Genomic DNA, 16250 nt, shown 5'->3' on the forward strand with positions numbered 1-16250 from the left:
ACTCTGTTCCTGGTTTTCCAAAGTGGTTGTAACAGTTTACCCTCCTGCCATCAGTGGATGGCAGAGAGTTCCAGGGAGTTCCAGTTGCTCCACATCCTCTTCAACATTTTATATTTTCTGTCTCATTTATTTTAGCCTTTTTGTTGGGGATAGCTGTGGTTTTAAACAGCTAAACCATACTTTTGTTGGTGCTACCATAGGAACCTGCCATGCCCTGACAAGGTTGACTTCCTATACTGTCTGCCGTTACAGCACGTGTGGCATTTACAGTTGTTCACTTCTGCATGTGCTCTTCTGACCGTCTCTTGTCTCCACTACACTGGAAGCTTTGGAGGGAAACGACTGCATCTGCTTATTTTCTCCATTTCATTCCCAGTGTAGAGTCCAGAGCCTGCCACATAAACAGCCCTCCAGGCAACTAGGATTTCGGGTAACGGTGAGTGATCTCTTAAAGTAGTGACAAATATGTATATAGGGACACGTGTTCTCAGTACCTCTTGAGACTGTGCCTCAGGAAAAGACATTTTTTTTAAAATATGCATTTATTTTGATCTAAGTTAAATAAGTCCAGAAGTAAGGAGTCCAGTCGCTGAACTCGTGCTTATGGTGTGGTGACCTGTGATTGTTGGGAATTCAGGCTTGCTCTCTTTGGTGGCTCTGCTGTTCACCACTCTAGGCTTCCACATCGTGGTCTGTGATGACTGCTCAAGCCATCAGTTCCGAATTCCAGCCAGCACAGCGGGAGGAGATGAGGATGATGCTTCCGTTTTTAAGAATGTTTTATGAGGCCGAGCGTGGTGGCTCTAGCCTGTAATCCCAGCACTTTGGGAGGCTGAGGCGGGCAGATCACGAGGTCAGGAAATCGAGACCATCCTGGCTAACATGGTGAAACCCCGTCTCTACTGAAAATACAAAAAATTAGCCGAGCAAGATGGCGGACGCCTGTAGTCCCAGCTGCTCAGGAGGCTGAGGCAGGAGAATGGCGTGAACCCGGGAGGCGGAGCTTGCAGTGAGCCGAGATCGCTCCACTGCACTCCAGCCTGGGCGACAGAGCAAGACTCCGTCTCAAAAAAAAAAAAAAAAAAAATTTTATGAAGTTGTATATACACTACTTCTTCCTATATCCGCAAGTCACATCACATCACCACATATGCAAGGGTTCCTAAATAGAAGTTAGGGCTCAATTTCCAAGAAGGGGAGAGTCACCAGCAGTGCCTGCCACAGCCTTCAGTAAATATGTATTGACTGGAGGAATGATCTTTGTCTGCACAACAACCCTCTGAGATAGGTGTTGTTATTCCCATTTTATAGGTGAATACACTGAGGATCAGAGAGGTTAAAACAGCCTGCCAAAGATAGTAAATGGGTGGCCCTGCAGCCCTGGGGCATCTCACCCCAGGTTTGCCCAGCTGTTGGCTTCCTGCAGCAACCTGGACATTGTCCTCCCCACTCCAGGCCCATTTTTCTGCCTGTCCTTTAAGCCTGTGGGTCTTTCCAGCTCTGACCTTCTGGATTTCCATGACAAGCCTGTAGTCCCTCTGCTCAGAAGAGCCAGAACCTTCTAGTTCCCCACATGGGGCTATATTGGGGGATGGTGGAAGTCTAAGACTAGCTCCGTGAGGGCTGGCCTCCATTCCTCCCACTGAGGGCTCTGACCACCCAGGGAGGACCTACTCTTGACCCCAGCTGACCAGCAGGCCCCCGTCCTCGCTGTGCCTCAGGCCCCACACGCCTCCACCATCGTACTTTGTTTCCCGCACCCCACCAATCCAGATCCCGCCTCCCAGCCGATGCAGGGCCCCTGGCGCTGGGCCAGAGGAGCCATCTCAGGCTGCAACTGCTGGCGGTGGGCACAGGTGGGGCTGCCCTCTGCCCACACGCTGCACACGAGTCAGGAGCTGCTGGGAACGCTGTCTGGTTTCTGGGTGTCTGGTCCCAACAAGCTCTCCTCCCATCCCATACCTGCCGGCTGTCTCCTGCCTGCCTTTGACAGGAGCTGCAGACTAGAGTGAAATTGCTTTCCTTTCCTGCCAACCTGATGCTTCCACCAATGAAATCCCAACCTTTGCATAATCCACAAGGAATTTGGCCTCTGGCTGCAAGATTGTCTTGCTGACTATCTCCTGGACGCCTGTGAGGCTCACCCTCTACAGCCTTCCTATCCATGACGTAGGCTTCCTAATACATTTAATCCCTTCTGCCGGGTGGGGGGACTCACCTCTCCCATCTCTTCATCTGCTCGCTACATATTTATTGAGCCCCTACTCTACCCCACATTGTGCCAAGCATAGGAAATACAGTGCTGAAAAAGTGAGTCCCCATGGCCTAAAGAGAGAGATGGGCATTATATGCAATCTCTCCATGAACATTTGATGACAGCATGAGCCACATGTGCTAAAGGAAGGGAACACATTTCTATGTGCTCATTTATGCCACAAAGATTTATTGAAGGCCTTCTGTGTCGCAGGCTCTGTTCCATGACAGTGTATCAGAAAATTCCAGCCTAGGCTGGAGCTGAGGCTACCTGAGTTATTCTGAAGGATGAGTCAGAGCTACCTGGAAAAGGTGAGAAGGGAGCCTGGGGTGGAGGGGTGGGTACGGAAGTGCTCTTGACTGAGGGAGAGCATGTGTGGACCTGGCTTAGTCTGTCCCTCCAGGAGGAAGGCAGTGTGGCTGAAGGATGGAGAGCAGGGAGTTGGGGAGGGGATGACATTGGGTCCCTGTGTCTCCTTCTGGTCCATCTCACTGGTCAAATCTCACCTCCTCAGTATATATTGATCACTTCCTGCCTTTAGATTCCCAGTGTCACCTGCATGAGCCTGTCCCTGCATAGGGAGGGGTCTCTGGAGGGCAGGCATTTGAAGGCAGAGGAAGAGGCCAGGCGCAGTGGCTCATGCCTGTAATCCCAGCACTTTGGGAGGCTGAGGTGGGCTGATCACTTGAGGTCAGAAGTTCAAAACCAGGCTGGTCAACATGCTGAAACCGTCTCTACTAAAAATACAAAAATTAGCCGAGAGTGGTGGTACGTGCCTGTAGTCCCAGGTACTCAGGAGGCTGAGGCACGAGAATCTCTTGAACCCGGGAGGCAGAGGCTGCAGTGAGCCAAGATCAAGCCACTGCACTGCAGACTGGGCAACAGAGCAAGACTCCATCTCAAAAAAAAAAAAAAAAAAAGGCAGAGGAAGAGACATCTAGGTTCCAGCCTGGCAAGTAAGGAGCTTAGGAGCAGCCATGCTGTCCACACAACAAGTAATCAACAGAGGAAACAGAACAATCAACAACCCTTCTTAGAATCATCCGCGAGGTGAGGTCACCAGGCACACCACTGCCCCCTCCATTGGAGAGACAGACAGGCGAACACAGAGAACCACACCTTACTGAAGCAGAAACCTGCCTATGAGCTGAAACCTCTGGAGGAATCAGTGCAGGGCTATGGAAACCGGAATTGTAATTGACACATTGCTGGAGGCTCAGTGTGGACAAGCCTGAGCGACAAAGCTCCAGTGCCACCCAGTCATGAGGAGCTTCCATGCTGTTGTGAATTTTACCCCCGGGAGCTCTACCAGGACCACGTGGTGATTATAGGAGAAAAATCCCCTTATGCTTCCAGCAAGGTAAAGAGAAACATTTTTGAAATTTTGAAAAATATCAGAGCATTCTGCTCCTCTCAACAAGATCTGCCTTCAGGAGAAACTATTTTACCAGCTCCTAAACTTCTGAAGTTTTATCAGAGCCTTATTAACCCGGGGAAAGGAAAACACTCAACTCCAGCCCCATTTGTAGCAATTCTGTCCGATGTATGGGGGAAACACTGAAAAGCACAGGTGTTCAGTCCAGGGACGGACTCAGCGAAAGACTGAGAACTGCTGGGTGTGGTGGGTCACACCTGTAATCTCAGCACTTTGGGAGGTTGAGGGGGGAGGATCATTTGAGGCCAAGAATTCAAGACTAGCCTGGGCAACAGAGTGAGACTTCATCGCTATGAAAAATTTTAAAAATTGGCCAGTTATGGTGGCTCATCCCTGTAATCCTAGCACTTTGGGAGGCCGAGGCGGGCGGATCATTTGAGGTCAGGAGAGACGACCAGAGATCACCAGAGATCACCAGAGATCAGCCTGGTCATCAACATGGCGAAACCCCGTCTCTACTAAAAATCCAAAAATTAGCTGGGCATGGTTGCCCACGCCTATAATCCCAGCTACTTGGGAGGCTGAGGCAGGAGAATTGCTTGAACCTGGGAGGTGGAGGTTGCAGTGAGCCAAGATCGCACCACTGCACTCCAGCCTGGGCAACAGAGTGAATCTGTGTCTTAAATAAACAAATAAATAAAGCCAGATGTTGTGGCATGTGCCTGCATCCCCAGCTACTCAAGAAACTGAGATGGAAGGATCACTTGAACCCAGGAGCTCAAGGCTGCAGTGAGCTATGATTGTGCCGTGGCACTCCGGCCTGGGTGACAGAGTGAGACCCTATCTCAAGAAAAAAAAAAGACTGAGACCTAATCACAGGACTATGGAAAGCTTCCCTTCCCCCAACTACCACGCCACTAAAGGCCTATTTCCTGCAGTTCCTTTTACCCAGGACATTATGTCCACCTTTCAACAAAATTATAAGATGCCTTAGAAAGAAAAAAACACAATTTGAAGAGACTGAGCAGGCATCAGAACAAGACTCAGTGGAGGCTGCAGTGAGCCAAGATCGTGCCACTGCACTCCAGCTTGGGCGACAGAGCAAGACTCCGTCTCAAAAAAATAAAATAAAATAAAGAAATGGAAAGATTAAGGTATACAATGTCCGAAAAAAAAATTTAATGAAAGAAATAGAAGGATCAAAAGTAAAAAATCCTGAAAGAAGCCACAACAAAAACCATCTTAGCTAAAGAGAAACAAAGATAAAAACTGCATCTAATTTATTCTTAGAAACCACTTAGGCAAGACAAGAGTAAACATTTAAAGTCTTAAGAAAAAATCCACCAACCTAGAATTCTGTATTGTACACATTTATCGTCCAGAAATGAAGAAGAAATAAAGACTTTCTCAAACAAACAAAAATTGAGACCAACCTGGCCAACATGGTGAAACCCCAGCTCTACTAATAATACAGTGGTGGCACGTGTCTATAATCCCAGCTACTTGGGTTGGGGATTGCTGAGGTCAGAGAATTGCTTGAACCCAGGAGGCGGAGGTTGCAGTGAGCTGAGATCGTGCCACTGCAGTCCAGCCTGAGTAATAGAGTGAGACACCCTGTCTCAAATAAATAAATAAATAAATAAATAAATAAATAAATAAATAGAGGGAATTTGTTGCCAAAAGATTTGTTTTGCAAAAAATGTTTAAATAAGTTCTTCGGAGAGAATGAAAATAGTATAGGTCAGAAACTCAAATCTACATAAAGAAAAAAAGAGCATCAGAGAATGAATAAGTAGAGGCACAATAAAAGCTTTCATTTTTCTTAATCCAGCTATCACATAACAGTTTGCTCAAAATAGGAACAATGTATTCAATTATGTATGCTGGCAGGGTGTGATGGCTCACACCTGTAATCTCAGCACTTTGGGATGCTGAGGCCGGCAGATCACCTGAGGTGAGGAGGTCAAGACCATCCTGGCCAACATGGTGAAACCCCGTATCTACTAAAAATACAAAAATTAGCCAGGTGTGGTGGCGGGCACGTGTAATCCTAGCTACTTGGGAGGCTGCTTGAATCGATTGAACCAGGAGGTGGAGGTTGCAATGAGCCAAGATGGCACCACTGCACTCCGCCTGGGTGACAGCGAGACTCCATATCAAAAAATAGTAATAGTAATAATAATTATATATGCTTAAACACATGCTTATGGATGCTTATGTATAAGTGAAATGAATGACAACAATGAAACAAGGAACAGGAGAGAGAAATTAGAAATTTTTTTTATTATAAGGCACTTGCATTACCCTGGAAAAGGTGTAGTGTTATTTGAAATCAGGCATGATTTAGTTTCAATTGTATATTGATTTGTGTGTGTCTGTTTATAAAGAAAATTTTTTTAAAATGTCTATTGCAAGCTTTAAGGAACCCACTAAAATAATTTTTTAAAGTGTAAGTGATATACTAAGAAAGGAGAGAAAATGGAATCCTACAAAATGCCTCATTAAAACCACAAAAGGCAGAGACAGAGTAAAAGACAAAAATAGGAACAAAGAATAAGGGCAGCATATTTTAAAATATGGTAGATAATAATCCAATTATATCAACAATTACATTGAAAGCCAATGGTCTATATGTACCAATTAAGGACAGAGGTTGTCACAGTATATCAAAAAATAAGATTCAACTTTAAGTTGTCTATAAAAATCCACTTTAAATATAAAAACACATATACATTAAAAGTAAAGAGATAAAGATATTCCATGCCAATGCGCATCATAAGAAAGCAGAAGTAGTTATATTAATTTCAGACACAGCAGACTTCAGCAAGGAAAGTGATCAGGAATAAAGAGGGCATTACAGAATGAGGGAGGGCTCAGTTCTCCAAGGCAACAATACTTAGTATGTGTGTACCTAAAAACAGAGCATGGGTGTCTGAGAGGCAAAAACCGACAGATCTACAAGAAGAAATAATGAACCCACTTTTAAAGTTGGAGATTTTGGCTGGGTGCGGTGGCTCACACCTTTGTAAACCCAGCACTCTGGGAAGCTGAGGAGGGCAGTTCACCTGAGGTCAAGAGTTTGAGATCAGCCTGGCCAACATGGTGAAACCCTGTCTCTACTAAAAGTACAAAAATTAGCTGGGCGTGGTGGTGTGCGCCTGTAATCCCAGCTACTCAGGAGGCTGAGGCTGGAGAATCATTTGAACCCGGGAGGCAGAGGTTGCAGTGAGCCAAGATCACAGCACTGCACTCCAGCCTGGGTGATAGAGCAAGATTCCGTCTAAATAAAATAAATAAATAAATAAATAAACAAATAAGTTGGAGATTTTAACACCCCTTTAACAGAAATGGACAGATCCAGCAGGCGGAACTCCATAGTACCATTAACAGCCAGATATATTGATCTATAAATGGCCTCACCCAACAGCAGCAGATTACACATTCTTCTGAAGCTCACATGGAATATTCACCAAGACAGACCATATTCAGGGCCGTAAAAAACACTGTAAGGCCGGGTGTGGTGGCTCACACCTGTAATCCCGCACTTTGGGAGGCTGAGGCAGATGGATCACAAGGTCAGGAGTTTGAGACCAGCTTGGCCAACATAATGAAACCCTGTCTCTCCTAAAAATGCAAAAATTAGCCAGGCATGGTAGCATGCACCTATGGTCCTAGCTACTTGGGAGGCTGAGGCAGGAGAATCACTTGAACCCGGGAGGCAGAGGTTGTGGTGAGCCAAGATTGCGCCACTGCACTCCAGCCTGGGCGACAGAGCAAGACTCTGTCTCAGAAAAAACCCAAAAAACCAAAAAAACAAAAAAAATCTTAATACATTTAAAAGAATAGAAACCATCCAGTGTCTGGCCTCAGACCACAGTGGAATTCAACTAGAAATCAGTAAGAGAAAGATAGCTGGAAAATCCCCAAATACTTGGGGATTAAACAACACACTTCTGCATAACATATAGGTCAAAAAGGAACTCTAAAGAAAAATTTAAAAATATTCTGAACTAAGTGAAAATGAGAACACAACTTATCAAAATTGTGTGGTGTAGTGAAAATAGTGTTTAGAGAGAAATTGATAATATTGAATGTATGTATCAAAAAAAATAAAGGTCTAAAATCAACAATTTAATCTTCCCCTTTAGGAAACTAGAAACAAAAGAACAAATTAAATTTACACAAAGCAGAATAAAAGAAATAATAAAAACCAAAGTAAAACTCAATGAAATTGAAAACAGGAAATCAATAGAGAAAATCAATGAAACGAAAGGATGAGTCTTTGCAAGACCGATGAAATTGATAAGCCTCTAGCCAGACTAGGAAAAAAGAGAGCAGAGACAAATGACTAATATCAGAACTGTAATTCACTACAGATGAATTAAAAGAATAAATTCATGAGTTGAAAGAATAAAAAATAATATTATGAACAATTCTATGCCCACCAATTTTATGATCTAGATAAAATACACCCATTCCTTGAAAGATATAATCTGCCAATCCACAATGGAGCAAAGATAGTCTTTTCAACAAATGGTACTGGAATAACAGAACATCCACATGTCAAATAATGAATCTAGGCTGGGTGCAGTGACTCATACCTGTAATCCCAGCACTTTGGGATGCTGAGGCAAGAGGATCCCTTGAGCCCAGGAGTTCAAGACAAGCTTGGGAAATATAGTGAGATCGTGTCTGTACAAAAAAAAATAGAAAAATTAACCAGTTGTGGTGGTGCACACCTGTGGTCCCAGCTACTCGGGAGGCTGAGGCAGGAGGATCGGTTGAGCCCAGGAGGTCAAGGCTGTAGTGTGCTGTGATTGTGCCACTCTACTACTCCCATCCGGGTGACAGAGTTGAGACCCTGTCTCAAAAAAGAATCTAGACACAGAACTTATACTCTTCATAAAAATTAACTCAAAATGGATCATAGACCTAAATGTAGAAATGCAAAACTATAAAACTTCTAGAAGATGACATAGGAGAGAACCTTGATGGCCTTGAGTATGGCAATGAATTTTTAGATGCAACACCAAAGACCTGATCCATGAAATAAATAATTGATAAGCTGGACTTGATTTAAATTTTAAAACTTCTGCTCCATGACAATGTCAAGACAATGACAAGACAAGCCAGAGACTGGGAGAAAATATTGTCAAAAGACATATCTGATGAAGGACTATTATCCAAATATACAAAGAACTCTCGAAATCCAACAATAAGACAATGAATAATGCTATTTAAGAATGGGCCAATGGCCTTATCAGACACTTCACAAAAGGAGACATACAGATGGCAACTAGCATAAGAAAAGATGCTGCACATCATATGTCATCAGGGAAATGCAAATTAAAACAATGATATACCACTATGAACCTATTAGAATGGCCAAAATCCAGAGCACAGACAACACTAAATGCTGATGAGGATGTGGAACAACAGAGACTCTCATTCACTCCTGGTGGGAATGTAAAATGGTACAGCCATTTTGGAAGACATTTTGGCAGGGTTTTACAACACTAAACATCATCTAACCATTTGATCTAGCAATTGCACTGCTGGGTATTTACCCAAAGGAGCTGAAAACTTATGCCCACGTGAAATGCTGCAATAGGCCAGGTTCAGTGGCTCAGCCCTGTAATCCCAGCACTTTGGGAGGCCAAGGTGGGAGGATTGCTTGAGCTCAGGAGTTCGAGACCAGCCTGGGTAAAACAGCTCAACCCCATCTCTACAAAAAAGTTAAAAAATTAGCTGGGTGTGGTGGTGTGGACCGGAGGCTGAGGTGGGAAGATTGCCTGAGCGTGAGAGGTCAAGACTGCAGTGAGCCATGATTGCACCACTGCACTCCAGCCTGGGTGACAGAGTGAGACCCTGTCTCAGAAAAGAAAAAAAAAAAAAAAAAAAAAGTTGCACACAGATGTTTGTAGCCGCTTTATTTTTAACTGTCAACAGTAGTGAATGGATAAATAAACTTTGGTATATTCAAGCAATGGAGTATCACTCAGCATTAAAAGGAAATTAGCTATGAACCCACAAAGAGACATGGAAGAAATTTAAATGAACATTAGTAGGTGAAAGAAGCCACTCTGAAAAGGCTACATACTGTATGATTCCAACTATATGACATTCTAGAAAAGGCAAACCTATGGGAGCACTAAAAAGATCAGTGGTTGCAGCCGGGTGTGGCGGCTCATGCCTGTAATCCTAGCACTTCGGGAGACTGAGGCTGGCAGATTGCCTGAGCTCAGGAGGTCAAGACCAGCCTGGGCAACATGGTAAAACCCCATCTCTACTAAAATACAAAAATTAGCCAGGTGTAGTGGCACGTGCCTGTAATCCCAGCTACTCGGGAGGCTGAGGCAGGAGAATCGATTGAACCCAGGAGGCGGAGTTAGCAATGAGCTGAGATCACATCACTGCATTCCAGCCTGTACGACAGATCGAGACTCCGTCTCAAAAAAAAAAAAAAGAAGAAAAGAAAAACAAAAGCTCAGTGGTTGCCAGAAGTTAAGGGGAGGGAAGGATAAACAAGGGGAGCACAGAGGATGTTTGGGGCAGGGCAACTCCTCTAATGTATGGTACTACAGTGGTGGACACGTGGCATTATACATTTGTCAAAATCCATAGAATGCAGAATACCCAGAATGAATTCTCATGCAAACTATGAACTTTGGGTGATGGTGTGTGGAGGCAGGTTCATCACTTTTAACGAATGTACCACTCTGGTGGGGGATGTTGATGGTGAGGGAGGCTGCTGGGCATGTGTGGGAACAGGGTGTATATGGGAACTCTCTGTACTTTCCATTCAATTTTTCTGTGAACCCAAAACTGTTCTAACATTTATTAATTTAAAAAAATTTTAAATGCTGGGCATGGTAGTGCATGCCAGTAGTCCCAACTACTAGGGAGGCTGAGGAAGGAGGATTGCTTGATCCCAGGACTTTGGGTTCAGCCTGGGCAGCATAGTGAGACCCCTGTCTCTAAAGACAAAACAAAGTTTAAAAAATAAGGCAGAGGAAGGCCAGGCAGTTTTCCTTCTTGCCTCCCAGCACTCATCAGTCACCCATCCTGGCTCCCTAGACTACCTAGGGTCATGTTGTTCATCCCACCAATGCAGAGGGAGACCTGCTAAGCACAGACCTTGGGAACATCGATGAATAGGCTCAATCGCTCTCAGGGCGCTCACAGTCTAGTGCAGCTGTTCTCAGCCTGGCTGTACGTCACAGTCACAGGAGGAGATATAAAACTGTCCCTGCCCAGGCCATACTCCAGACAGCTGAATCAGAATCTCTGGGGGTGGTAGCTGGGCACAGTGGCTCACGTCTGTAATCCCAGCACTTTGGGAGGCCGAGGCAGCCAGATCACTTGAGCTCAGGAGTTCGAGACCAGCCTGGCCAACATGGTGAAACTCCGTCTCTATTAAAAATACAGAAATTAGCTGGGTGTGGTGGTGCACACTGGTAGTCCTAGCTCCTTGAGAGGCTGAGGTGGAAGGATTGCTTGAGCCCAGTGGGCAGAGGTTTCAGTGAGCCAAGATTGCACCACTGCACTCCAACCTGAGCGACAGCGTGAGACTCCATTTCAAAAAAAAATAATAATAATCTGATTTAAAGTTCCTCCAGTGAGGAAGACTGACTGCAGGAGCAACAGAGCTATGAACAAGCAGATACAAGCCACGGAAAGGTTCCTCAGGTGACGTTGCTGAGGGCTGGTACCGTGGCCTGGGAGCTACGGAGAAGCTGTTCTGGATAAAGTGATTTAAAGGAGGAGTCGGCGCATGTCAGGAAAAGCAGGTGGAGTGGAGAGATGTCCCTGCAGAGGAGACCACAGGTACCTAGGCCAGGAGGAACAGGAATTTGAACTGTACCCCAGGTAAGTGGGGAGCCATTGAAGGGCTTTTATTTATTTATTTTCCTTCGAGATGGAGTTTCACTCTTGTTGCCCAGGCTGTACCGCAATGGCACGATCTCTGCTCACTGCAACCTCTGCCTCCCGGGTTCAAGCAATTCTCCGCCTCAGCCTTCTGAGTAGCTGGGATTACAGGCATGCACCACCACCATGCCTGGCTAATTTTGTATTTCAAATAGAGACGGGGTTTCACCATGTTGGTCAGGCTGGTCTCAAACTCCTGACCTTGGGTGATCCACCTGCCTTAGCCCCCCAAAGTGCTGGGATTACAGGCGTGAGCCACCGTGCCCAGCCCATTGAGGGGCTTTCAGTAGAGGAGGAATGTGGCCCACTAGGGAGCGTGTTGGAGACTGGCTTGCAGAGGCCAGGCTGGGAACCTTGAACCTTAGGCTTGGAACCAGCTCCTCAAACTTGGAGCTTGGAACTAGCTCATTCCTCCATTGATTGCTTGTTTCCAAACCTAACTGAAATGTTGCAGGCAGGACCATCGGTGTCCCTTGGCAAAAAGTAAGTGCTCAGTAACCATTTCATCGTTGATGTTATTTGTCAACCAAGTCAATGCAATGCATACAAATGTCCCAGTGGAAACAGGGAAGGGAGTACTAGAGAGGATGGGACTCAGTGCCTGATTCTTCCTGTCTTCACATACCAGTCAGGCCCTGTGGAGCCACCGTGGGTGACTCTGAGACCATCTTCCCGAGATTGGGAGATGGAATTCGGAGAGGACAGAGTGGTGAGGTACAGGGATCCTACGTGGAAATCTGTACTCCTAGGAGCCAACCCCACCTACTGTGGGGCTGGCTCATTCTCAGGAATGGACAGTTTTCTGGGGGCTGGGGTGGGAGACTCACCTAGAGGGGGCCTCAATTTCCAGACCTGCAGAAGGGAAGTCAGGAGCAGAGGGTTGCTGGGAATTTCTCCATCCACAGCGGGTGAAGTGGGGCCCAGTTTCCCCACCACTGCTTTACCCAGGGGCAGATGGGTGGGGTGCAGCGTTCAGAGGGAACCCGGCTGCTCTATGGAAATCCACCTGGAAAGCCCCAGCCCAGGCCTTGGGGTTGGGGGCCATCTGGCTGAGACAGCTCTTGAGGGAGGCCTGTCCTGACCCACAGGATGTGCTGTTTTCCCAGAAGAAGGTGCCTGGCAACCCAAATAGACCAAGGGGTGGGCTGGGGAGTGAAGCAGTGCAGGCTGGGGTGGGGCATGGTGGGCCAGGAAAAGATGTGTGGAGAGAAGGTGCATGGGCCTGCGTTGAATCCTAGGCCTGGACTGACTCCTTGGTGAGATGGGGACTCAGCAGGACTTACGTGGATGTCACCTTGTTCATCAACAGGCACATGGCAGATGGTGGAGCCATTGATAAGTGGGGAGCTATTATTTGGCCCCAAGACAGAGTCTGAGTTTGTTGACATTGCCCTGGAAAAACAGAGCATGCCCAGGATCTCAGTGAGAAGATGCCCTGACTCCAGGCACAGCACTGAGGGGAGATGATGATTTTCGGCTGAGGGTGGAGTGGCAGACGCAGACAGGAAAAAGTAATCCACTAGAAAGCGGGGAAAGGGACAGTGGAAAGGTCAGGAGGAGAGAGGAGTCTGGGGCTCCAAATGTAGAGGGCACTCAGGGGTAGGCCAGAACCTTTCCCACTGGTGAGGCTTAGCTGGAAGTCTAGAGCTGAATTCTAACTCAGGGCCCAGAGTGCTAAAGATAGGCTCACCAGGAGCTGGGCTGCCCGGGCTCCCAGCTCTAGGCTGAGCCTCCCCTATCTTGGGCAAGGGAAGAGCGAGGTGGCCCTGCCACCAAGCTTCACCCAAGATGGAACCACCAAAGGTCTTAAAATCCACTCCCTGGCTGGGTGTGGTGGCTCACACCTTTAATCCCAAACACTGCAGGAGGTCAAGCCTGGATGATCCCTTGAGGCCAGGAGTTTGAGACCAGCCTGGTCAAGAAAGTAAGACTCCTATCTCTAGAAAAATTTAAAAAGAAAAAGAAAATTATCCAGGCAGAGTCGCCCATGCCTGTAGTCCCTGCTACTCAGGAGGCTGAGGTGAGAGGATTGCTCACCCTCCTGAGCCCAGGATTTTGAGGCACCAGTGAGCCATGACCTTGCCACTGTACTCCAGCCTGGGCGACAGCATGAGACCCTGTCTCTGAAAAAAAAAATAAAATTATTTTATAGAATATTTATTTTATACAATAATATTTTTAAAATATTCAAAGAATCTGCCCCCGCCTCCATTCTCCAGAGCAGGCCTTGGCTCCGAGATTCAGGTCTGCCAGGATCCCTAAGGGCTCCAGGGAAGTTGTCCTCATCTGGCATCCAGACAGGCAACTTGCAGGGGCAACCAGGCGGCTGGAAAGAGCGTGTTGGGTTTTGTTTTGGAAGCATGTATGGGAAGACAAGAAAAGGCCGCCTTTGTTTGGGAGGCTGGCCCTGGCTGGTGAGGCGCGCTCTCACTGGGCGGTGGCTGTCTGCCTTTTTGGGAGCAGCTGATGGACTGTCTGCAGGCCCTGCCCACCAGGCCTGGGGCGAGCTCTGCCCTCCCTGCTCGTGCTGCCCAGGACTCCATTCACTCGGCATTTCAGCACAACTAGGCCAGCCCTTCTCTCCACTGTTGGGGAAACTGAGGTACCACCACACTGTCACCAAGGGGTTGCAATGGGAAGAGTTGCTTAGACATGTGACCAGGGCCTGCTTTCCACTACTACCAACACTGTACAGAGGTCAGTGCGTCCCCACGGGATGCGGAGGTCAGGCCTGTGACCTTCCTTAGGAGCATGGGATAAAATGAGGGGCTTCATGTTTTCCAGGCAGAACTCTTTGGAGAGGCTTTGGCTTATGAGGTGGGGAGAGGATGGGCCCCACCCAAGGAGCTGAACTCCAGGAAGGTGGCAATTCTCCCCTTGGCGGAGACCCAGGACCCCCTCACACCCAGCACCTGAGAGTGGCTGGGCCAGGGTGGCAGTGGTGTGACATCCCATGTCAACCTCAACAACACCCCTGTGGCAGTCCTAAGCACAGAGACATTTGTCTTCAAATGAACCCATTAGTCTAACCAGGAGTCCCCAGAGGGGGACAGTCCAGAGGGACCTGGCCCTGGAGAGCCTGCATGAAAAAGTCCTGGAGCCCTTGCAAGGCTCAGCATGGCGAAGGGGGCAAAATGTGACTGGCATTGGTGTTTCTGCAACCTAGGCAAATGGGGGTTCCAAACAGATTTAATTTGATTTAGAAGAGCAAGAAATGTGATTTAGAAACACCAAGAAAACACATTTTCAACTGGGGTGCCTCGGGTGGACTTGTGCCTGTTGTAGGTATTTGATAAGATTTCTTCTCCAGGTCAGGTGGTTTCTCTCGGCCAGGCCTTGGCTCACATTGGCTCATGTCCCCCGAATGCCTCTCCCTCTGCTCCCAGCCCCACCCTGCCAGTCCCACCTAGCTGCCTCTGGGAGCCTTCCCTGCATCCTAAGATGGGATGGGTCCTCTCTTGTCTCTTCCCAGGTATGCGGGTTCTCAGATGCAGGCAGAACTGATGCATCTGTCTTCATTCCTCTAAAGTACCCTTCACACCTCAGGGCTGTCCCACAGGCAATTCCCTCTGCCCTTGTGGAACTTATGAGACATCACTCAAATGCACATGTAAACAGCATGATGTCAATGTGATCACTGCAAAGAGGAAACCTCCACTCTTGCCCCATCCAAAGTACCCTCCACACCTCAGAGCTGTCCCACTGGCAATTCCTTCTGCCTGGAATGGCCTTCCCAGAACTGGTTAACGCCAGCTCCGATGGCCCCAGCCAGGCCCCTAGGGAGTGAATGATCTTTCGGGTCATCCCAGCACCCAGCCTTCAAGTCTGTAGCTGAGTCCTCAGACATCATGAAATAGAGACACGCCAGACTCAGTGTCCTTTTTCCATTTCCGACCCACAGTAACGTGGAAGATAATAAGTAACTATTGTTGAAGCCACTGCTCTTGGACATAATTTGTTACACAGCAGTAGATGTGAAGGCTGACTCCCCATTCCTGCCCCTCCCTCTGTGTAGGGTGCTGTGAGGGTGCTGAGTAGGGTGCATTCCTGCCCCTCACAGCACCTTACTGGTTTCTTCTTTACACTGACCACATTGTCATCATGACTGTTTGCATGTGTATTTGAGTGACGCCTCATTAGCTCCATGAGGGCAGGAACCTTGGCTGCTGTGCCCACTGTTTTGTCCCTAGCAGTTAGCACAGCATGGTGCCTGGCTCTGTGTTCAAAACATGAACCTTGAATGAATGAATGAATGAATGAATGAATGAATGAATGAAGGTGGTAAGAGGCAGGAGCCTATCTCAGTGACCTGGAGGTGGAATTTGAATCCTTCCTAGAACCTCCTGTCTCCTCCTTCTGGGAACCAGCAGGTGACAGTGAGTGAGGTGGTATGGGGGGCTGGAGGAGGAGAGAGTAGGTGGCAGCCAAGGGTAGATCCCCAGTCACCAGCGCAGGGAGGATTTCAGACTCTGATCCACTGGCAGCGCTTCCTCCTCTTTGTCTCCTTTGGCCTCTTCTTATTGTTTTGGACACACCAGCTGCTTCCTGTCGCACACCTGGAGGATGGGCTGTGCTGTTCCTCGGCACCCTCCCACAGGCCGGGCTCTTGCATCTTTCATGCCCACTCCCACAGGGCCCACATGTTTCTCCTCCAAGGAGACTCCCAGGTTACCCTGAGGCTCAGGCACCTGT

Source organism: Macaca nemestrina, chromosome 18 (assembly GCF_043159975.1).
Source record: "Macaca nemestrina isolate mMacNem1 chromosome 18, mMacNem.hap1, whole genome shotgun sequence".
Classification (NCBI taxonomy): domain Eukaryota; kingdom Metazoa; phylum Chordata; class Mammalia; order Primates; family Cercopithecidae; genus Macaca; species Macaca nemestrina.